This window comes from Carassius auratus, chromosome 49 (genome assembly GCF_003368295.1).
Source record: "Carassius auratus strain Wakin chromosome 49, ASM336829v1, whole genome shotgun sequence".
In the NCBI taxonomy this organism is placed as follows: Eukaryota; Metazoa; Chordata; class Actinopteri; order Cypriniformes; family Cyprinidae; genus Carassius; species Carassius auratus.
Genome location: NC_039291.1, coordinates 11,467,307 through 11,490,897, shown reverse-complemented (window position 1 = coordinate 11,490,897; position 23,591 = coordinate 11,467,307). Strand labels below are relative to the sequence as shown.

Genomic DNA, 23,591 nt, shown 5'->3' with positions numbered 1-23,591 from the left:
TTTTTCAGTTGGCTTGTGTGTGTTCCTGTAGATGCAGTCTTTTGCTAAGTCCATGGGAACTGAACTGTTGGTTTAGTCTTGGGCCTCCAGAGGCACAAAAGATCTGTTAAGGCAAACAGAGGGGTGATAACACCAGCGCTCCCTTCAAAATGAAAGCCAAACAGCTCACATATGTTCAGATTCAATTACACACTCTGGGATTCCCTCAGCCCATGGGCTTATTGCTAATTACCTAAAAATAACATCAGCTCAAAATGCCACCCAGATGAGATTAATTGAGAAGTTAAAATAAGCTGTTGATTCCGATAATGCCGTGAGGTCTGAACAATAACCCATGTTGGATGAACAGGTTTGACAGCACAGGTGGGATGAAAGACTCCTCTCTGGATACAACAGGGCGATACGCTGAACAGTTTTATCTACAGATACTTGTAGATTAGGAAATAGAAACCATGAAATAACACCTAGAACATGTAATTATGTAAAGTAGAGTCCTGGTGATCATGTGGGATGAACAGGTTCAAATCTTGCTTGCAATATTTTCTTGATCCAGTTCCACCCTATTCTCCATAACAATTCCTGTCATTTCTGTAATGTCCTTATTAATAAAGGAGGTGAAAAATGAATAACTTGAATCAAATCTAAACAGAATTGAATCAATAAAATCTACAGACTTTAAAATTGTTGTTACATTCTGCACTACGATTTAAAACTTTTAAAACAAGAATTAATTTGTTTTTTTTTTTAAATAAGCGCTCATGATTCTTATGCTCACTAAGGCTGCAGTTATTTGTTAAAAACTTCAGTACCAACAATAATATAGTGAAATACTACAGTTTTAAATTAAAATTTTTCCCATTTTAATATTTTTAGAAATGTTTTATTTTTTCTGATTTGCCAAGCTGATTTTCAGCAGCCCTTACTCTGGTCTTTATGGTCTTTCATAAATCATTCCAGTATGCTGATTTGAAAACAGTTGTCCCTTAATAATTTTCTGGAAACTGTGATGATTTTTCTCAAAATTCTGGACCGAAAGAGAACAGTATATTTCAAATATAATTATTTGTAACATTATAATTCTTAAATGTGTCCACTCTGAATAACAGTATTATTTCAACGCCAAAAAAACGATTACAAAGTTTGAACGTTAATGTTGAATTTTAATATTTTCTTATTTTAGCATTTTTTTTTTTTTACCAGACCCTATTTTATTGTGTATTTCTATAACCCCCTTTCTCTCCCTTTTCCAGCCTTCTCCAGTCTATAGTAGGGTAGGTGGTGGTAATGCTTCAGGGACAGGTGCTCCTCTGATACTAGGGGTTTATTTAGTGCTCCGTCATTAGCAGGGCATTACCCGCATTACCCCCTGGCCCCCGCTGTAATAACAGGGGCAGGAAAGGCAGTGTCAGCAGGGGGCAGCTGCATCTGCTGCAGGCTGAGGCCTCACACGGCCCCACCAACAGGCAAAAGCACCAGTGACCCGTGTCCTGGGGGATGCAGCCACGAAGAGACACATGCATAACTGCCGATAAGCTTTTTGAATCGTTTTCTTTCTCTCCACACACAGGGTTGGCTGCTGTGTGAGGATCAGGCCTACCGGAACCGAACCCGTCGGCTGCCAATTGCGTTCTCGAGGTCCGGACCGATCTGTCCAACCTGTCTCAGATCCACACTGAGGCCTGAGGTACTGGACACTTTGTTGTTTTTGTTTTTTTTTGTACACAAAAACAGTCACTTTGTCCAGATGGTGGTGCTGTGGAGCCTGTGAACGTGCTCCCATGCCTTGGCCCAGGCCTTTTATTTCCTGTCCGTGTACTTTTTTAATTTCCTGTCCGTGTATTTTATTTTATTTTTTTCATCCACCACCCGTGTTTCTACCCATTATAAATTACCGGACCTGTCTGACCTGTGTGACACGATGTGGGTTCGCTTCCTGTCTTAACAAGGCTCCTCTGATAAGAAGAACCAGCCTCCATTTGGGCTTGGCCTTGGACTCGCTGCCTTAAAATAAGTGTGTGTGGGGTTTTTCACTCGTACTTCATCATGTGATCACTTCAGGCACCTTTGCTTGGTTTAGAGACACAGTGAGGGACATCCCTTCCAAAAATTTGTGTCTGTCTTTGTCCCTCCCTGTCTGTCTGTCTTTATCATTTTCGTCCAGTACCAATACCCCCCCCCCCCCCCCCCCACACACACACACACACACACAAACCCCCCCATTAATTCCTTCTTCCTCCTCGTGCTTTATTTCTGCATCTAGTTCTGTGGCGACAGGTTGAAACCCAAAAGGACAATTTCTCTTGTCACCATAGCCACTTAGCTGTCCTCGGCTCTGCCTGGTGAGATGGCAGTTTAAACTGCCGGCTGAATAAAACATTAACTTCGTCACCCCTCTACCATCCCTCTGTCGTTCTGGGCTTAACAGCTCGGCTGACAGCAATGCATCTCCTCTGGTGTCTACACGGACGCAGAGACATTGACTACCATTGTATCCAGATTAAATGGAAGCGTAATAGGCACCCTCAGCTTATTGGCCGGTAATTTGATGGAGTTGTACACAGGTGCAATTTGTAATATTTTCAGTAAATTATTTTTTTTCCCTCTCGCTCTCTCTCTCTTGTTTTCTTTACACCGGCTCTATCTCTCTCTTCGTTTTTCTTTTTCAGCTGCTTTCCCTCGCTTGTAGATCTCTCTAACCACCCCCACCCTCGGTCTCTCTCTTTCTACCTCTCCATTTTATTGATGTACGTTCAGGCACCCATTAGGGCTTCCTTTTTTCCCCTCTAGTGGAAATTGCAGCATGTTAATTTTCACACAAATTACAGCAATAGCAGGTATCTCTATTTGATACATTATAACAGGAGCAATCAGGGATAATTGAGTGCCTTTCAGATGGTAACCGGCGCATTCACTTCAATTCAAAGCCAGTCCATTTATCGTCTAATCGCTCTTTAAACACTGAATTTCTGGGAACAAAAATTCTTGTCATAATTTTGCTTAAGTGTATTTGGAAATCACAGTCCTTTGAGCAAGGATAATTGAAATCAAATCCCTTTCACGGGAGCTGACATTTCTACATTTCCCCCCAATTGAAATTAATTTCAAAAATTGAGCATGAATATCTTCAAATAGCAGGCAATTATACCTTTCAATGGGGAGAAATTATGTGCACAAAAAGTGGAGACATCAACTGGCGCTTCAGTTAAATGTCTTTGTTTCCCACTGTGTTTGCCTTGTAAAGATTTACATATATTGACTCATTATGAAACCTTGTGATGCCGATCGCCTTCCTTTTTCAGCTCAGCCCGTTAAAATTAACTCAGATTGGAACGTTTTTTTTTCCTTTTTTGTTAAGCCTCAATTAAAACTGTTTGGAGATTTTTCTTTTCTTTTTTTTGCGTCCTCTCTTTTGCAGCTGCACAGACCTATGCGAATTGAAAGAGTAGCCATTTTCTCTGCTGCTCTACTCAAAAGGGATATTATACATCCTCTACATATAAGCACCATGACCATGAGGAGTCTTTAAACGATCCACATCATATCTTTGGCCACTGATCTTCATTGAGTGTCTTTAAATGTAACTACTTTATTTTTACACCCCTTTGGTCATAGGATAAGGCCTTACGCTTGACACTTTCTCTTTTCCCCTCCATCCAGCTCTTCCAGCAGGCTGCGTTTGGGCTGTACCGAAGATTCGGTGGTATGGCACTGGCTGCCATGTCTCTATCAAGAAGGGGGAGATGATGCGGGGGTCTCAGGAGAGAGGCAATTTCACAGCTGGTTTGCTCCTCAGTCACTCGTGCCGAAAATCCTGCAGATTTGTGGAGAAAATTGAAATGGTGTCAGTACAGGAACAAAGCATTGAGCCGAGCAAAGCTGCATAAGGGAGGGGCCTCTGTTTGCAAGGTGGGGGGGGGGGGGTTTAAATTCATTAACGTTTGACGTGCTTTGGTCACGCCCCTTTTGACACCTGTCAGCACAGCTGTGGAGCTCATCCTGGCCCTGCCTCACATGTCCGTCCACTTATTTCTCGGACTGCAGTTTTAGTTCACGATCTCCTTCGCTCGCACATGGCGACCTGGCGCTGATTATAGGAGCTCCATTATGGCCGCATTGGTGAATCGACAGGCACCAGCCAGTGCATTATGGGTCACCAGCTGCTGGGCTCATCGGAAGCTGTAGAGGGCAATTAAAAGCCGTTGTGCTGAGAAGAGAGCCCTTGCTAAACTCCTCCGTCACCCACATCGCTCTGATTCTATGGTGACATAGAAAGACTGTGACCCAATAACAGCAATTAACATAAAAGTATAATGGCTAATCAAATTGACAGCAACAGTTGTTCATCAGATCCACACACGCTGCCTTATCAAAACAAACTATTATGAAAGAGGTAATTTCAGAGCTGAACGTCTCTCTCTCTCTCTCTCTCTCTCTCTCTCTCTCTCCATTCTCTTTTATTCTGTTGTTCGACCTGTGCGCCTTTGGCAGTTAGACACATGGCTAACGGTAATTACAGCCAAATTTACAAACCAAACACTGTTCCCTGCGTTTGTCAGGAGAGAAGGTAAGGGAGTACACTGACTGTTTTCGGCCAATCAGACCATTTCGCAGGTTCTGTGACTCCAAACTCGGGGTTTGACTGAGCGTGTGTGTTTGTCTTTGTCTGTGACAGTAGAGAATATTTGACAAACACTACCTGTCTCCGCAGCTGTAATTAACACAGGTGATTCTCCAGCTTTCCCTGATTGAGCCGCACCAGTCTCATTATGCTTCAGCCTTTAATTTTCTCTGGGACAATAACATGTAGTACTAAACTACATCAGTATGATTTTTAGATAATTGGTTTTTCCCTTTTCTCTTTTTTTAGTTATATTGAATATGCTAAGAATAATCAGCAACCACAGTGTCAGTAAAGAATTGGTAAACAGCTTTGAATGTTAAAGTTATAGTTTTACTTTTTATAATGAGCAGGTCTTACATTTTTATGAAAAATCTCCCATTGATAGAGTACACAGTGTTTATAAAACAGTGCCAAAGGGCCCTCAGCATTAGGGTTTTTTTGTTTTCGTTTTTACCAAAATAGTAGAATTTATTTTTATATATTGATATATATATTTTATATATTTGTTTATACCTAATTTGATGGCACTGTTAAAACTGTTCCACTTAATACATATTTATACATTTGGAGTATGAGGAACTATTAACATAAAACTCTAACCACTGCTTAAAAATATTGCAAATATCAAAATAATATACTAATACCATTCAGAGAAATTTAAGTACGGTTTTACAGAAATGTCTTATCGCCCAGTGAACTGGTCACTAATAGAATTTGCAACTCTAAACCAAGCTTGTGCTTTTCAATATAATGTAAATTATAATATTATCCATTATTTTAAGTGGTTTTGATGGGTTTGCTGATTGGCAGGCCATGTAATACCTTAAAAACTTGACAACTTCAATGTAAAATCATTTAAAAACCATTCTTTCTCCTTTTCCTGGAGATTACCATCATTTTTGTATTATTCAAACATTATTTGTTTCATTGTAGCTGGCTTCACTGTGCATATTTAAACTGTAGCTGGATCGCATGGGTGTACTGAATTTAGTCTTTTCTCCCAATATTGTTGCACTTATTTTATTGTAGCATTGGTTTGGTTTGTGATTCTTTTCAAAATCAGTGCAATGAAATTTGAACTTGTCGAAAGTTCACAAGAAATCAGTCAAGAGCCAGGGGAAATGGCCGAACGCCAGTTAAATTTCCATATGTTATGCATGTGATGATGATGCACAGTTTTGCCAAGCATTTTGTCTGGAAGCAAGTGGTGAAAGCCATTGATTTTGGCATTCATTCAGCCTGGTACTTTGACCAGCTTCTGACAGATCTTGTTAACCTGTCTGTTTTTAGTTTCCCTGACGAATAACATGGGAGTTTTTGTGTACGTGTCATCACCTTATAAGTTGTAATATCTGTTTTAATCCGTTTTATCTTTTCCTTTCCATTCTAGTATTCAGAGAAAGCTCTCTACAACCAACTGAGCTTCTACAGATACATCTTCGACTGGGAATACGCCGTCAACAAGGTCCTGTCAGGAGAGGATAGATGTAAGGCTTTTATTATTAATTATCCTGGAAATTCGCTCTCAGACATCACCCCTAAATGCTCGTCCAGCACTTTTTCAGTCTCTACGTGCACTTACACACATACCTCACAGCGGCTGGAGGCGGCCACTAGGTTGGGTTAAGAATCCTCAGCTCCTCGAGTCGACAGCCGTAATTCAGGCGACGGATTCAATCACGGAACGGTGCGGAATGCAAAGCGGTCCAATCAGTTGGAAGGAAGAGGGGAGTGAGTGAGAGAGCCTCCTCTCATCCCGTAGGCCCTCAGTAATAGCCCTGGCTATGTTGATTGAAAACAGTTTTTAGATTTTGGAAAATGATAGGGCGAGTAATTGGAGAGAAGGCTAAAGGATAGCCCTTCATAAATAATGGGACATGGAGCATATGTTTTCAGCGGGTCGTTGGAGGATCCAGACCGCTCACGGCCGCTGCTAGCGGAGTCATGGCTACTTACCCACAATCCTTTTTGATTGATGTCACTTGATTAAAAAGGACCTCTTGGAATAGACTTATACATTTATTTATTTTTACATGTGCCGACGAGGTTCCGAGCTGGGCGCGAGAGCCGTAGATAAATATAATGTGTAATCAATAGATGACCACTCAGAACATGGAGCAGGCTGAGTGGGCCTAACATGATTATAGACTTGACGTCTCCTGGGAATTTTATTTCTTGACTTTTTCCCCAACTGTTGTTTCTGTGAGTAATTGTGGCCAATCTGTGGCATTCTGTCAGCCACACTGCCCATCACTGCAGCCGGGGCTCTAATTCCTGAAGGAGTGATTTTAACCCTCTAGCACTGATTTTCACCAGGCGATGTTACTCCTCCTGTGCTCCTCCTCTTTTTTTTTTCTTTTTTTTATAATTCTTTTTATTTCCCCTTTGCAATTGTTCTCAGAAACAATTTTTTATTCCATTTATTATTTTGACTTTTTCACTTTCTAGTTGCATTTAGTGTCACGTGCATCTTTCTTTATCATATCATATATACTTATGTGCATGTGTATATTGTGGGATTAGTAGAGGACATCACACACGGCTTTGAAGTATAGCCTTGAAACGTTTATCTCCCCTTTCACTATAATACTACACATTACTGTATTATAGACTGCAGGGTTTACCGGGTCTAGGGGTGAAATTACAGGTCTGCATGGCTTGTACTTCCTTTTACCTGGTCCAGTTTCTTATTTAGACCCTGGGATGTACCTCTTCTGTTATAGGGGTTCTGAATGTACTGTCTCGCATTGGACACAGCATCCCTGTATTTACATACTGTAGGTTTAGCTACAGCAAGCTGGGTGGCTAGTACATGATAAAGCCACCTGTGACCTTTTTTTTAATTTTTTTAACCTTTGAGTAACATGTAAAATTCTATCAATCTATCCATCTATATAGTAATTTTCATTAGTTGTTTTTTTAATATCTATATGATTTGTATTCATTTTATTTCAGTTTTAGTTTATTTTAGTACATAGTTTAACTAAGCAAACATTAAAAACGTTGCCTTAGATTAAAAGCAGGTTAATAATGGCGTTCACATCAGAAGCGTGTCATTGGATGGTCAAATGGAAAAACTAAAATAATCATAATGTGTTGCCAAACCACACAAGGGCTTGGAAGGTTGTGTTTGTAGATCTTTCTAGAAGCTTGTTACGCTTCACCACCAAAGAGTGTTTTCTTCTATGCATTTGCACCAATTACCAGACGCAGCAAACAAAGGTAGAGGGTTGATCTGCAGTCCGCCGCTGTTGACAGCGATGGAAACGCTTACGAGAGATAGTGGAATAAAGTACAGTTCAGAAAACTTATATCTGCCCTCTTCCCCCACACACACATACACGCACGCCTTTTCGTAATTTACCAACCACCTCCCCCTCACACCACGAGACATTTAGTGTCGTATCTGCTAGATTTTCTGTCTGTCTCTGATGACGGAGGAATTGCTTTTAAAGTGGGCATTATGCCAGACCAGCAGCACAATAGAAAAACCAATCTTCCCCCTATTCTGTCTTCTCCGCTGTTATTGTGGAGCTTTAGATAACTGGAGATGTATGTGGCTGGTAGATTGAGCAAGAGAGAGCCATTTCTGCAAGACACTGAGGCTGGAGGTTAGAAGTCTCCAGCTAACTTCAGCCGTGGTCGCTGGAAGGTGTCTGAACAATGAGAAGGGGTGAATGAACCTTATGGTCAGTCTGGGAAGTTAAGCTCAAAGAGGAGTTAAAATTGCATGCTGCCTTGATGGAGTTTGTTTAGACGGGATGCAGTGTGTTGTTTTGGCCAGGGGTGGTGCTGTGGTTTGGTTCTGCTGGGATGCCTTGCAGGGCTGTGATGGAAGGAGGGCCTTGGTGAATTCATCCCTCTGTTGCTTGATGGTGAAATTGCTGGTCAGTGCTTTATCCATTTGCAGTCTTTTCCTCACTAGATTACCTGATTCCTTCAGAGAGAAAAGACTGATGGAAATTGGCCTCCCAACCCCCCTTCACACAAATACACACTCACTCACACACACACGCACGCACAGAAAGAGTAAGGTACAGGAAAAGAAAATGCCTTCTCTCAAGTATCTATATCCAAGGAAATCACTGTCTGTAATCTGTCCCCTCACTACAACCCACAATGCCTGATTCAAACCAGTGGATATGCTCTAACGCCTGAGACAACTGATGGGTTAACACACCTCAGTAATGTTTAAAGTTGGGTTATCATTAATTCATCTCAAATTTTGTATTTTATTTCTTCCTTTTTTATGTTTTTTTTATACATTGCTATAAATTCAGAATGAATTATACATGTGTATTATAATAAACTATATATATATATATATATATATATATGTGTGTGTGTGTGTGTATATATATATATATATATATATATATGTATATATGTATATGTATGTATGTATATAAATATATGTATATATAGTAGCATTTTTATAATGTTATTTCCATCAGTTTTATGTTTTTATGGTATATGTAATCTAGAATTTGATTTGCATATTTCTAAAACGTAACACTTAATTTAAAATAATTTTTGACGGTATGCTTGCTTGTAGATATTATATACTTGTTGAACTGTTCATTACATTTTTTTTTTTTTTACAGATTCGAATTTTTAGGGTTGCTGTTATGAACATTTTTTTAATCCCTTTTTTTCTCTCCACAAATAATATTTTTGTGTGCACTGAACATAGACACCTGTGCTTCTGCTCATATTTAGAATAGCCGTTTAGAATCAGACCAATAAAAATGCCTATATCAAATTTGACATGCCAGCCAAGTAAATTGAACAGCATTAAACATTTACATTTAACTATACATTATATCCCTTTAATAGCAGCTCCATACCTCACTTTTTGGGCAAATTCTACTGTAATGTAGATCTACATTACAGTAGAAGTCTCTGGCCTTCTTTCAAAAAGTCCTGTTTGACTCCCATGATCCTCCTGTCCAACCTCCTTCACCGATGTTCTCAGCAGCTCCGTGAGCGGATTATATCGTACATAGCATTGTGTCTGCACGCAGCGCGCGTGGGGTGCTTTTTCTTTGTGTATATCGGCATGTACGCGTATGAGAAATGAGAGACATTTAGATGCAGACTCCGAATCTGATCTACATGTAAACCACAGTCCTCCGCCTGATTGCAGCTACTGAGTTAAATGTGGAGGCAATTTCATGCACGGCAGGAGTCCTTCCATAATAAAACAGTTTTTTTTCTGCCGTTACGAAAAATTAGATATCCCATATCAATGACTTCCAAATCATGTTGAACTCTGATTTCATTCTTTTCATGAAGAGCAATTCATAACGTATTTTAGGCAAGCCCTTTTGCTCCCTCCGTTCCATTTCCTCCTCTCTCTCCTGCGCTCGACATCGGCCGCACTCTGTATCTCTTGCTCTTTCTAATACACGCTCCCTCTCTGCCTTGTCTCCTCTTAAGTGTGGGCAGTGTGATTATGTTCAGGCAGTAATGTAATTTCACTGCATTGATAAAATAGAAATTGTCCTTTATCTGTGTACTGATAGTGCTCAATTTGCAGGCGAGCTCCTCGGCAACCTCTTCAGGGCACAACGCTCGTGCCCTCCCCCAGCCCTCCTCCCCCACGCTCTGCCTGCCTTGAGCTGCTGGAAATCCACGGGTGCGATTGTTAAATCAATTATTCATTCTGTGCAATTACACTCGCACAAAGAACTTTTCTCTGCTCGGAATGATGATTAAATTAAAAGCTATTCCAGCTGCCTTATAACATCTAATAGAATATTCATAAGCAGCCCAAATGGAATGTATGATCGCCATTAACTTCATCATGCTCACTTAATTACATGCTTGTTATTGTATTTACACCTTGTTAGAGCACATGGAAGTTGATACACTCTCTCTCCGGACTCTGGACACTCTCTTTTTTTCTTCTTCATATTCCTCTCTTTCTATTGCTGTATGCTCACTTCTTTTTCTCACGTCCTCCCTCACTATCTCTTCACATCTTTTCTCCCTCTTAAAAATGCTATTTATTTTAAATGCGACCCCTGCCGGGCCGGGAGGGAACGTGAGGTCTCTGACAACCTCTGTGGCTTTTAGGTTTCTTTTATACATTCTGTACACGGTGATTGAGGGAAAAGAATCAAGAAGAGGAGAGGAGAAAGCTAAAAAAAAAAAGTATTTTCTCCCATCTTTCAAAAATGATGACATGATTGCTTTCCCTTGATCATGCATCATCATCTTTATTCAACCCCCACCCCCCTTTTCTTTCTTTCCAGGTAAATAGTCCCCCTCTCCATATCCCATGTGCCAGCATTCTGTTTTCTTTCACATCTTTTTCTTCTTCTAGAGATAAAAAATGTGCGTGTGATAATGGTAACCGGCTTTGCAGATGGAGCGTTTGGAATACTATTCCCTCTTTTTTGATGTTTGTGTTTGGCCATTTTCTATGACTGACCTTTTTTCCTCATGGGGCAACTCTGTAACTCTGTTTCTTCTACACCTGCTAATGGAGATGGACTTAGATTGAGTCCTAGAAAACAGTTGGGTGCCCAACAACATTTAGGAGGTACAGATTCAGTCACTATTCAAGCATTTTAAAAAAAAAACCTTTTCTCCTGATAAACAGTGCAGGGTCATATTTCAGTTTGGGCATTTACATATTCTCAAGTTGCATACATGTAAATACTCATCTTTCTTCTCAAAGCAAAGACTTGCATTTAACAAAAGTCTTTGGTTAAAGGATTTTGATTCAGTCTGTAATTCTCATTCAGTCCTGCTAGACTGCCAGTGACTCCTCTATCGTCTCTATGGTATTGAAGGCCCTCCTGATGGGATAAACGACCTTAGATATCGACCCGATTGCATGACCCCGTGGTCCCCTGGCAGAAGAGTCTATTTAGTTCCTGCAGACACCTAGCGCCTCTTGCCAGCGCTCTAGCCTCAAACTGCCTGGATTGCTGGTTTCTTATCGATTCTCAAAGACTTTCATTTGAAATGATACTTGATAGACCTCTCCAAGCACATGTCCGTGAGAATAGTTCGATATTATGACTGATTTTTTTTTTTCATATCAGTTTTGACTCGTTATGGATCCACTCCAGCCCTGTCTGCTGCCAGGCTCATGTTTTTGTAGTTGCATATAGGTGGAAGTAAATACAAATCGGATTAATATATTTGCAACTAAATGTATGGTCGGGAAAACTGTCTTTAACATGCTGTTTTAATATATTTAGATTGACTACTGAATTTGCGGACTTCTTTTTTTTCTCTTAAATCTGATTGTACTACAGCATGCTAACTAGCCAAATTCTAACTCTAAACTCAAAATAAATGTTAAAAAAGTATGTGAGGTTTTCAACTTTTCTTCATTGTGACTTTAAGTAAATGACAAATAGAAACATTTTGTATCTTACAACAGATTTTCACTGTGCTACAGCGACATTGTGGTTGTTCAGATATTTTAAAAACGTAAAAAAATGTATAGTTTGGCCTTTGCAACAATGTGTCAGTTATGTAATATTGTCTTTATAATATCATCCATTATGCATTTATATATTTTTTTATTTTTAATACAGTATAAAATGGGTTTTTTTAACACATATATATATATATATATATATATATATATATATATATATATATATATATATGTGTGTGTATGTATGTATGTATGTATATGTATGTATATATGTGTATATATATAATATTTATTAGCCTTCATTTATATTTTATATGTTTTAGGGAAAGGCATGAGGGATTATATGGATGAGGTGTCCTTGGGATCGTTTTCTTCTCAGTGAAATTCAAGATTGGCTGGAAAGAAGAAAAGGGTGTGTACAAAATGCTAAAGGATGTAATGGACAACGTCCTCTCCACCAGCGGATACTCTGAGGTCAACCTCGACAAACTTTTCCAGGCCTTCACAGTCCTCAAGTATTGACCAACTGTCGAAGCAAACCTGGGTGATCTGATATGGCATAATATTTATGCCTTTCTGACTACCAAGAGAAGCCCTACTATGTTATGTTTTCATCTTTTAATTCTGGTCTGCTGTAAATACACCTTATGGTTTTGTAATCTATGCTATATACTAGCTCACCTCACTGTGCCTTTATAAAACCTGACAGCATTTTTGATCCTGATGGCTTGGATGTGAATTAAGGTCAAAGGTGACGAGCTCACAGTCAATCTGCATGTAATCACCGAACCTTTCCATGTTTGAGCACCTGTCTCTCACTGTAATCTGTGTTCTTGTGTCCCATCCCATTTAGCCTTTGTCCAGGTCTAATCGATGATGAGTCTGTGGTAAAATGGCCATGGTAAGCGGCTAAAGACGCTCTCAACACAACCCAGCCCCCCACTCCCCGGGTAGCACCACACACACACACAGAGGGGTTTTTGAGATCACAATCAGGGGTAATGACAGGCAAGTTCATGGGGACTTGTAGCGGTGTGAAGGGGTCTTAGTCCAGTAATGACTTCTCTACTGCCCCCTTCATCTTTAACAGCACAGCAATTAGCCAATGATACAGAGGTAGCCAGTGATTTGTGGAGTTTCAAATGATTAAACTCATGTCTAAACTGCTCTCAGCTGGCATGTTGCAAATGTATTAGACAAATTGCATCATTTGGTCCGAGACTGGCAGGTTGTGTTGCATATTTTGGACGTTTATTGCTTTTATAAAGGTGCCTCTAGATTCTTAATTGTTTTTGATACTGAAACATCAGTTAAAGTATTTTTATATTCACCCACCCCCCACCTTTTTTGGTTATTTTATTTCATCATCCTGCAGGGAGTGATGACATTTACACATTTGAAGAGGGCGAGTTAACTTCTCCAAATGGAAGGCTCCATTTTCAAGACCTGGAGAATAGCAAGCCAAGAGTGTGTGAAAGCGAGGAGATTAGTCCACTTAAATCGAGTTGGGCTTAAGAATGTGGTGCTTCACTCGCTCATTCCATGTGTTTATAATGACAGTTAGACGATGTCTTAAACCATTTCATCAGATGTCAATTTCCATAAATGCCATGCTTGGAAAAAAAATTGACTTAAACGGCTGCGACTAATGGCACCGACCTTGGAGAGTGCAGCAACACTTAAGAGCTACTTTCTGTCCACAGCATGACAGACGGCATTTTGCGCATTGTAGGCCTTTGCTGCTGATGTATTAAACATATATCAGCCCATATATACATTTAGCTTAATGTGTGCTTCGGAACGATACTTAACAAATGCAGGTAGTTCCTGAAACTCATGTCAAACTTTTATAAGATTAAGTCGTCACATGATGTGGGGCTTTCAATGGGACATTCCTTTAACCGTGAACGCGCTTTTGTCGTGCCCGCGGAGGCTGTTTTCAAACTGGGCCACTCAATGCAGAAAAGGCTTTGCATTAATTTACCTCACTAAGTTAATAAGAATGATTCGTTTTTGTTATGCTAAGCTTTATTGCCTGTCTTTTTGACCAGAATGGTGGTGTTGAGCAAAGCGGTGGACAAGGTTCTCTTTGATGAGGGAATTAGTGCCCTATTCTTTCTCTATTATTCATGGCATCGTGGAATATGTAAGTACCCGTGGGTGTCAAAAGGAAAGCCGGCCCTATTGCAAAGTGCTCCTCTTGTTTCTCTGAATAGCAGGCTATGAGATGATAAACCACTTAATACACTGGACTAATTGGATGAGGGTAAAAGAGACGAAGGAATTAAGGCACACCAAAAGGGGACGAGGTTCCAGTGGCCCGCCATTCAGCCCTTTTCACTGTGATTTCTTACTCAACTGCTCCAATTGGAGACGAAAGGCTCATCAAAGCGCCTTTAGTGCTTTCACCTAACCTCGGTGTCTCGAGCTGTGTCGGGATGGAAATGGCGTGATTATTCGCTGGTTGTTGAAGCACAACCCAGTGAGCTAAAATCAAGGAAATGCATGTGAAATTTGACCATGCATGTATGAACTGTCAAAGTACACTTCATTTGTAATGTTGTAGTTTGCATATAGGTGGGGCTTTTCTTAAAAAAAGAAAAATGCTGTTGTGTTCTTTATGAACATGTAAATGGCTTTTAAAAGTTACCATTAAACAATTCTATAAAGATACCATTTTGCCTTCCCCTCAGCTGTTTCTCTCTATTAGTATAGCAAATTTGCACATTTTGATTTTGTGAGAAATATATCTATTATATATCCTTTTATTTATTTTTGCTGTGGTATTGACCATTAAAAAAAAAAAAAAAACAAGGACTAGGTTTTGTCAGTACACTCTTAAATATGGAACCCTGCTCCCAAGAGTTTGTACAGTAAACTATTTGAAGATTAAAAACTGGATTTTTGTAGGAAAATAAATTCTTTCTAATAAAGACATTGTGTCATTACTTTGCACACGACTAAAGATAAACTGTATTAATACTTAAAGCTTTTCTTTTTTTTTTTTTTAACTATGTTTGACTATGGTTTTGTTTTTTAGTTTTAAAATGAAATATGCACTCATTTTGCTAGAATGACTTGCATTTTTATTGGCGGTTCCCAAACAGGTGTTTTGGCACTCGAGTGTATTTTGTGGTCAGAACATTGGCAATGAATCATCTACACACTCTCCACAAAGCCGGTTTAATCATTCATTCACGCTTTATAAGAAAAGAGTTAGAGAAAGTCGCCCTGAACACTTCAGGTCAATGCCTCTACAATTCTGGCCAACATTCCCCAGATATTACGACCAAATTGGTTTGCGATTCATTAATAATGTTCACAATAAGATTAAGGCATTCTGTAAAATCTCATAAAAATCCAAACAGAAGTGGGCTGCACGCTTCAGCGATCCCTTCCACAAATAGAGGAGAAAAGACCATGCACCTCGCTTCGAGGTATGGCACTGGAGAGTAGATTGGTTTCTTTGCTTAATGCTTCTTTGAAAATATTCTTGCATGCCAACATGTTTAATATAGACTTGCTGCTAGAGGGGGGTCCTTATTGCGAGATATTTAGGAGAAGAAGTTGTTATAAAGCACTGATCCCCCATGCACGCCTCCCAAGCCGTCTTCATTTCGTGCGTTCCATCTTCACTGATCCTGCTTGTTTGTAGCGTCATAATGAAACGGATTAGCGCGGGTAAAACAAGGAAAGGAGAAATCTTTTCAGCGGCGCGCGCGATAAAGGAGAAAATTAATCCTTGAGGTAATTTCACGCGATTTGGTTCGACACCATGGACGGGTCAAACGGGCGAAAATGACTTCGTTTGAATGGAGTGCATTGATTGGAGTAATGGCATCCGACGTGAAATCCAACGAAGAGGGATTTGGGGAATTAAGGAATTCGAAAGAAAGACTTTTTGATAAAATGCTTGTTACTTCATTAATGAAAAAGGGTCTTAACAGAGTTGGGCATGTACAGATGCTGCGCCCAATTTAGCGCCTCTACAAAGTTGTAAGGCCTACAACGGATGAGATGGCGGAATAATTAAGCCGCTTTTTGTCAAGGCTCGAAGAATAGAGCCGTCATGAATATCATCATCTGACTAAATGAAAATAAATACGTTATTTTGGTTATGCTCCACATAAATTATTGTCAATAATTTATAGCAAGCTAAAAAAGATCTTTCCACGACATAAATGCATTACACTGAACTGCTGTGGTAATTGATCCATGTTTTAAGTGACCACTTGTTTTCTTCTATTTGTGACTCCAGGCTCCCCACTGAATAATTGCCCATTTACTTCTAGAAATGAAGTCTTATGACTATAAACCGCACTATAAAACAATATATGTGTGTGTATGCTCACTAGATTGTAAAATGATCGAAATTTTCGCGGCTATCCAAGCAATTACGAAATAGATAGATAGATAAATAGATAGATACATATTTCGATCTACATATTTAATTTTACCAAGGACAATTGTATAGGCTATTATTTTAAATAGATAAAGATTTAGTTTTATTTGCTAAATTTTAGAACTGCTTGCCAAGTAGAGGCTATATTAGTGATTAAGGCTATTTAATTTTTAACTCTTTATTACAATATAAACATTAAATATAATGATTAATAACATTTAATAAGTATAAACTTATTATTTCACTAAATTCAATTAGCATTATCTTTTGTAAATAATACAGAAGGATCTCTGTTTCACCAGTTTCTTTTATTCCGACTCGGTCCCTGCTTGCGACAGGGAAATTCTCACTGAATAGCAAAACTTCCCGGTATGAATTTCAAGATCCCTACCGGTCAGACATAAATAATCATCTAAAAATTTGAATCACATGAACAAAGGTTGAGTCTACGTGAAACCATTCCTACAGAACTACACAGAGAGCATATTCTCAAAACATCTTTTCAAATAAACAAATTTTTCTTGTCATTTTTCTCCATTTTCATTCCCTTTTTAAACAGAGCTTTATATACAGGATACCCTTAACAGATCAGTAAACGGGCTAAAGTTTAGATTTTCACATTGTTCATCCTTAAAACAAAGCATTTCTTTTTCATTATTTTTTTTCTCCTAAATATCATATTTAATTAACATAAGAGTTGGAAACAAACAGAAAGTAAAGCTGAATATTCATTTTTCAGAAATATGATTTGTTTTGCCAATATTGAGGCCAAACATGAATAGATATGGTTCAGGATGGGTAGCAGGTTGTGGGAGTTCCCTTTGGCATATTGAACCATCTCTGCTTCAGCACTGAGAAGACTAGGAAGAAACAACAAGTTCTGTTTGTATTGCAGTCTGGTTCCAGTGATTCCTCTCTGTGTGGGTGTAAATGTGTCTTTTGCCACATTTGCTCCTGATCCAAAAGACCAAATTGATTTAATGACTTTACCAAGCACAGCCTCCGTAACTTACCCTCTGAGGTGCCTACATTACACTCAGAATCTTTATGTTCAGGGTTTTGAAACATGTTTGGTGCATGTCCAGTGGGAGGCAATGTGACTTGGTGATGACTCTAGTGTCGAACAGGTCTCCGGTGTGCTAGTGCTAAATGGATTTGGTCATGCTTTCTGTTTAGATGGTTTCTTTAATATTTTGTTTTGTTTTTAAGGAGAAGGATCAGCACACTTCCTTCCCTGCATTGCTGGACGGCAAAATGTTCAGTTGGGTCAACTGTGCCGAATGTTCCTTTGCTTTGAGACGCAGTGCTGCGATGCTGGATGCCCTGCGGTCAGCGGCCATAGAGGACGAGGAAGAAGAAGGTTCTGGCAGGGTTGTCGGTGGCGGCACTGGACTCTCCACTGGCGGCACAGTTTGGCGCAAGAGAGCAGCAGCCGTGGAAGCACTCGTCAGAGGACCCATACTTGAGAAGAGTCTAAACAGAAGAGAGTTCCTATGATACTGCACTCATACAGAAATATGCTATATATATATATATATATATATATATATATATATATATATATATATATATATATATTTCACTCTTAGAAATAAAGGCTATTTGTTGGGAATTATTGTCCCACAAAGAAACTTTAACATAAATGGAACCTTGCCATTGCACAAAATTATCTTTAGACTGGAGGTCTAAAGGTTGTTTCGATTATTTAAATGTTCACAATAATAAAAATATTTATTTTAAGAATTGTTTACAGATAGGTTCTTTGGAGAACCCAAAATGGTTCTTCTATGGCATCACTGGCAAAGCCCGCTTTTGGAACCTTGTGATCGCAAATGGTCTTTACCTGCCAAAAGTAGGTCCAATAAAGGCCGGATGCCTGAACATTGCTGTGCTCAGGAAGGTTCCTAGGCCGAGGGGGGTGGCAGGAGGGAGGGCAGAACTGTTTGGGGGTGGTGCCAGGCCAGGGAATGCAGCAGCAGCTGCTGCTGCGGCGGTCCATGCTGACTCCAGAGCTGGGTGTGGGTGAGGTGGGAAGGGTCCTGCTTCCAGGTAGTGACTCAAGGGGTGAGCGGCTGCCAGCGGCCCGGGAAAGGGCAAGCCTGTGGGGTGAGCCTGGACACCTGCCTTTTCACGTTTCCTCCACTTTGCCCTTCGGTTTTGAAACCAAACCTGAGATTTGGGACAGAAGTCTCGTTAAAGTCCAAACTTTACTAACAACTGCTGGTGTTCAGATGAATGCATCTATGTGAGACCTTGAGAAGTTGTCCTTTCCCGTTTCTGATCCAAAGCCATTAATATGTCACCTGTCGGCCTGCATGGTCATTTAAGCATGAGCTTGTCGCTCTTGTTCATGTGCAATATTTGGTTCGCTTTAATGAGGTGACAAATAGGCTGGAAGTCAAGGGTAATTACATTGCCCCAAACTTACGGTCTGTTACCCTAACTTTGCTAATTAAAGTCTGGTTCGGGAAGAGCAAAAAACGGGGTGGAACATGGTAATTAAGTGCCATGTTAACAAAAGATGTCAGAATAACAGCTGAACGCCATCCAATAGCAATTAATGCACTTTAAATTAAATTCCTTCAAATGTAAGTTGCTTGAAAAGGCTATTTAACTTTCCCACGATCCACCTCCTATCCTGCTGAGCCCCACCAGGTTGTGCCGCAGGAACATGACCTGCAGACAGGGACTTCATAATGAAGGAAAGTGTCAGACAAACCAAAGGGGACCTTGGCCCCCCTCACAAATGCTCCAAACGTTTTGCATTACGTGGCCCCTAGGGCATTTATTAGCTTTATCACCTCCTGATCGAGCCTGTTAAGTGATTTGTTCTCCCACATCTCTAAACTGACATCTGTTGTTTAACATGGCCAATATAACCCTGGTAGCTTCCTCATGTTTGCACTGTCTCTTTGGTTATGAGAGTTGGGCTTGAACATGCGAGCCACGCTTTGAATAGAGAAAGGAGGGGTGGCAAACACCCTTAATAGTCTCTCACTCGTTCCAAGTGCAAAGCATCGGATCAATGCCGGTCTATTGCAATCACAAAATGGGAAATCAAATAGCATTATCCCCCCTACCCCTCCCTCTCCCCCGCGCCCGCGATGAGAATTCAAACACCATTTTCTCCCTGGAATAGCAGTGTTTGCTCTCTCGCTAAGTGCGCTTTTATGAATCAGGGGCGTCTGTGTAATTGCCGCTAAAATGTTCGCTCTATTGTGTATAATAACTTTCGATAACAGGAAAGACCTTGCCATGACGTGCAGGGTCATTTAACCAAGTTTACGATTGTCACTTTAAAATGAAATTAAATATAGACCATTAGGTATATTGTCTTAACGTCTATAAGTAAGCAAATTGCAAGAATTCGCAGGCTCACATCATAGTTAATCTTTACCTTCAAAATGTCTACAAGTTGTCATAGCCTATTAAAGGCAATCTTTCTCAATTCGCTGCAACTGAAATCCTTTTAACATCTAAATGGAGTCAATGTTCTAAACTGTTTTATAGGCTACAGTACACGTTCATATTAATATGCATTTAAATTTTTTTTTTTTTTTTTTGTGCTATAGAAAGAAAAAGGTTGGCACTCACTTGCACGCGCGCTTCTGTCAGATCCAGCCTCATCGCGAGCTCCTCTCTGGAATTGAAAATATAGATTATCAAAATGTGTGCAGGTTTCCCCCTTCACGAACACCGTAAGAAAACAGATTTTGCCTAAATTGTCAGAAAAGTATCAAAGCAATTTGGGGTTGATGAGAATCGAACGGATAACTTGTAGGTTTTTCATAATGGCTCGTTTCGTCGGGCGAGGCTTTAGTGCACTGACTGTAACAACATAATGATGGAAATAATGGCATCTAGACTATTATATGACAATTGAGCATTTACTGAAAATATACCTGGCTAAATTTGACAATTATCTACCACGTCAATAAAAACATCGATATTTCGTCATCAACAACGAACATTTTGGTTAAAGAAAAACGGTCCTCGAGTAAATTTGTCATCGACATGGTATATTTTTTATATGATAGATTTATGCTGTTGCATATTGATAATTTTTCTTCAATGCAACTTGACTACGAATAACGAATAATTGTAGGAAAATGTTTCAAAAAAGAAAGTCCAAAAACTAAATTATTTTTTAACGTTTAAATTTCGTAAACTTTGATTTCTGATAATTATTAAATAAAGGACATCAATTGTATAGCAACATATTTCATAAACAAAATAGTTTAACTCAAATGTTATATCCATGACACAAGTAATACCATCACATCCATATAAAAATAAGCCTAATATTATTATGCTATTTTATTTAAAACCATTACATTTTTTATTGTTTGTGTTGTTTAACCTAGGCTATAGGCTATTTCATATTTGTCTTGTCGGCATTTTTATGGCTTACTTTTCTAATGCTGTTCCAAATTAACATGAACCCCCAAAAAATAATTTTTAGCAATAACACTAAAAAAACGTGCCTAAACCTCTTCATGGCAGTCACAGTTAAATACACATCTTAATTAAATCCATTACTCTTTTAACATTTGAGACTGAAGAAGGCTGCTGCTGGTCTTGAGCTCTAAGGCCCACATATGTTTGTTTTGACGATCACCAATGTTCACAGTGATAGTGCGCCAGCAGTATTAATGTCAGTCGTAAAATAATAAATTGTACAGGACATGACATAAACCAGTGTGCGCACATTTCAGTGATGATTTCTCTGATATAAATTGTACACAATGCCACACCGATTATCTCCTCGATTTAATATAACACGATCAGGTGTCATTTTATTTTCTAGAAAAGCAAACCGAATCGAGCTTATTAACGGAATATATTTTTGATCACAGGCTATATCAACAACAGAAGCGTAGGCCACAAAGTTTTTGTTTCATGAATACCCTTTTTGAATTAACTGGTGTTTACATAGCTAGTTTAATGTCTTCTAAAAATATTTATCTTGAGCTTTGTATTTTTACAAATATTTTAAATATGTAGAAAAATATTTATAATTTTAAATATAAATTTAAAAAGTTTTATTTCATCGAATGTTACTAGATTTGAATTGGGAAAATAATTTAAAGTATGGATTATTGATGTACTTTTTTTATATAATGAATTTATATAATGATAGTTCAAATTTATCTGAATTTAGGCTACCAATATACATTTAGTTTTTAGTTACATGCATTTTTTTAATATTTAGAAAAACAATGCTGACATGTTAGGCATGCATTCTGTTCATGACTTACTTATTTATTCTGTCATCGTTGTCAAAATCTATAAACCATAATATGCCGTGTATCTACCTGGTGAACACGTCAGGGTAGTGGGTTTTCTGGAAGGCCCTCTCCAGTTCCTCCAGCTGATAGCTGGTGAAGGTAGTCCTGTATCTTCTCTGCTTTCGTTTAAGCATCCCTTCCTCCTAATCGCTGCGGGCCGACAGACACACACTATCCTCTCCATCTTTTACATCCCCATCGTTGTGCATGCTCTCTTCATCCTTGGGAGACAGACTGGCGTCTCCACACGCCTCCTCTTTGACAACATCCTCTTCAAACTTCAGCGTGCTGAGCTCCTCCAGCTCCTGCGCCGTGCGCTCGGGGCTCTGGCCTTCATCGCTCTGGCTGAAAGGCGCGTTCTCCCTGTACGACTTGCTACGGCTGATGCTGACTTGTGGCGCTTGGCTGATTTTTAGACTCTCACAGGCTTGGTCCAGCAGTCTCTCCCTCGCACCCTTCTCTAGGTGGTGGTGAAACCCCCTCCCGGAGTCCAGGTACTTCGCCCCAGGGCCGTAGAGCCGGCGCAGTTTGGGCGGCAGGTGCATGTCCGAGTCAAACGAGTTCTCCTTAGAGGTGACTACAAAAATAAAGCAATGTAATATTTTTAAAAGCACCAAGCACTGTAAATTAAAACAGCATTATATAGGCTACGCACGTTCACTTTTTCAGCTTTAGGGGGTATTATAAATATTACTCACTAAATAAATAATAATAAAACATATTCGTGCTTCAGCCAAGGGCATAAAGAACATTTTTTGCTGCTTAAGGTCTTTGAGTTTATTATATGGTTAGCGGATAAAAAATGTTATTTTTTTACAGGTTCTTCAATACTATTACAGTGATGGCTGTCAAGTGACAATTTGATATGTACAATGGTAATGAATGAGAGAGGTTCTCTAAACTTTCAGGACTTTTCTGTTTTCACAGAGGGGTTGCTTCTGACCACCAGGACACTACTGTACACATTTCTACAACTGTGAAGTTAAATGCGCGCGGAATCAATTAACTGTATCCCATTTTGCGACAACTTAAAACAGCATGAAATAAAGTAACCTCAAAGCGTGGCGCTTACCTTCAGCTGACTGGTCGTGGTCCGATCTGACGGGTACTGACAAACTTTGCACTCCCAGTTGTCTGACTTTACACGGGCTTCTTCTGCCCAGTATACTGTCTATGCAGTAGGAGGAAAGCACGGTGGGCGACTTGCTTTTACATTCGCTTCGGTCGCGGCTATCGTCGTCATACTGACTAGTCATATTTGTATCGTCCGAGGTTTTCCTCGAGTGGGTGACTCTTCCTCTCTCACACACTGTATCTGAATCGTCTCTCTTGCCTATCCCACCCTGGCCGCTAATGCCATATGCACTGATCCACAGTAGCTCCGCTCTCCATTCTGTTGCATTGACGTGTAACGCAAATCTGATTGGCTCCCAAGGGAACAAGGGGGATCCTTATATATTTTTCTTTTAAAAGTTAAACGGTATGAACTCAGCAAATGTTGTGATGGATGACAGAAATTACTGGATAGGCACCTCCACGTTCAGACTGAAATTAGATCAATGATGAAAGACTAAATAGGCTATGTTGCAGATGAATAAAAACTCTGAATTGAAATCAAATGATTTATCCAAACAAGTGGGAAAACAAATTCAGAAACATGTTTTAGGGCACTTACCAAGATGCTAGATGTTTTATTTTCTATCATAACTAAAATGTATATTAATGTTATTATTATATCGTGTATTTTAAAGTCAATAGGCCTATATATATATATATATATTTATATATATATATATATATATATATATATATATATATATATATATATATATATAATAAAAATAAGAAGGGATCTCAGAATTAGAATACACTATACATATA

At 39.3% G+C, this 23,591-nt stretch overlaps 1 long non-coding RNA gene and 1 pseudogene across 2 annotated transcripts; one reads left to right on the top strand and one right to left on the bottom strand.

Moving 5' to 3' along the window:
- Positions 1-1,142: 1,142 nt before the first annotated feature.
- Positions 1,143-14,914, top strand: LOC113066225 (uncharacterized). 2 transcript variants are annotated; one of them, XR_003279142.1, is made up of 3 exons: positions 1,143-1,684; positions 6,012-6,108; positions 12,400-14,914. It is a non-coding gene; the product is annotated as an uncharacterized LOC113066225 (long non-coding RNA). The 2 variants fall into 2 exon arrangements; XR_003279141.1 differs by having other exon boundaries at positions 3,658-6,108.
- A 1,797-nt stretch (positions 14,915-16,711) lies between these two features.
- On the bottom strand, positions 16,712-23,137 carry LOC113066223 (aristaless-related homeobox protein-like; annotated as a pseudogene).
- Between the last annotated feature and the right edge of the window lie 454 nt (positions 23,138-23,591).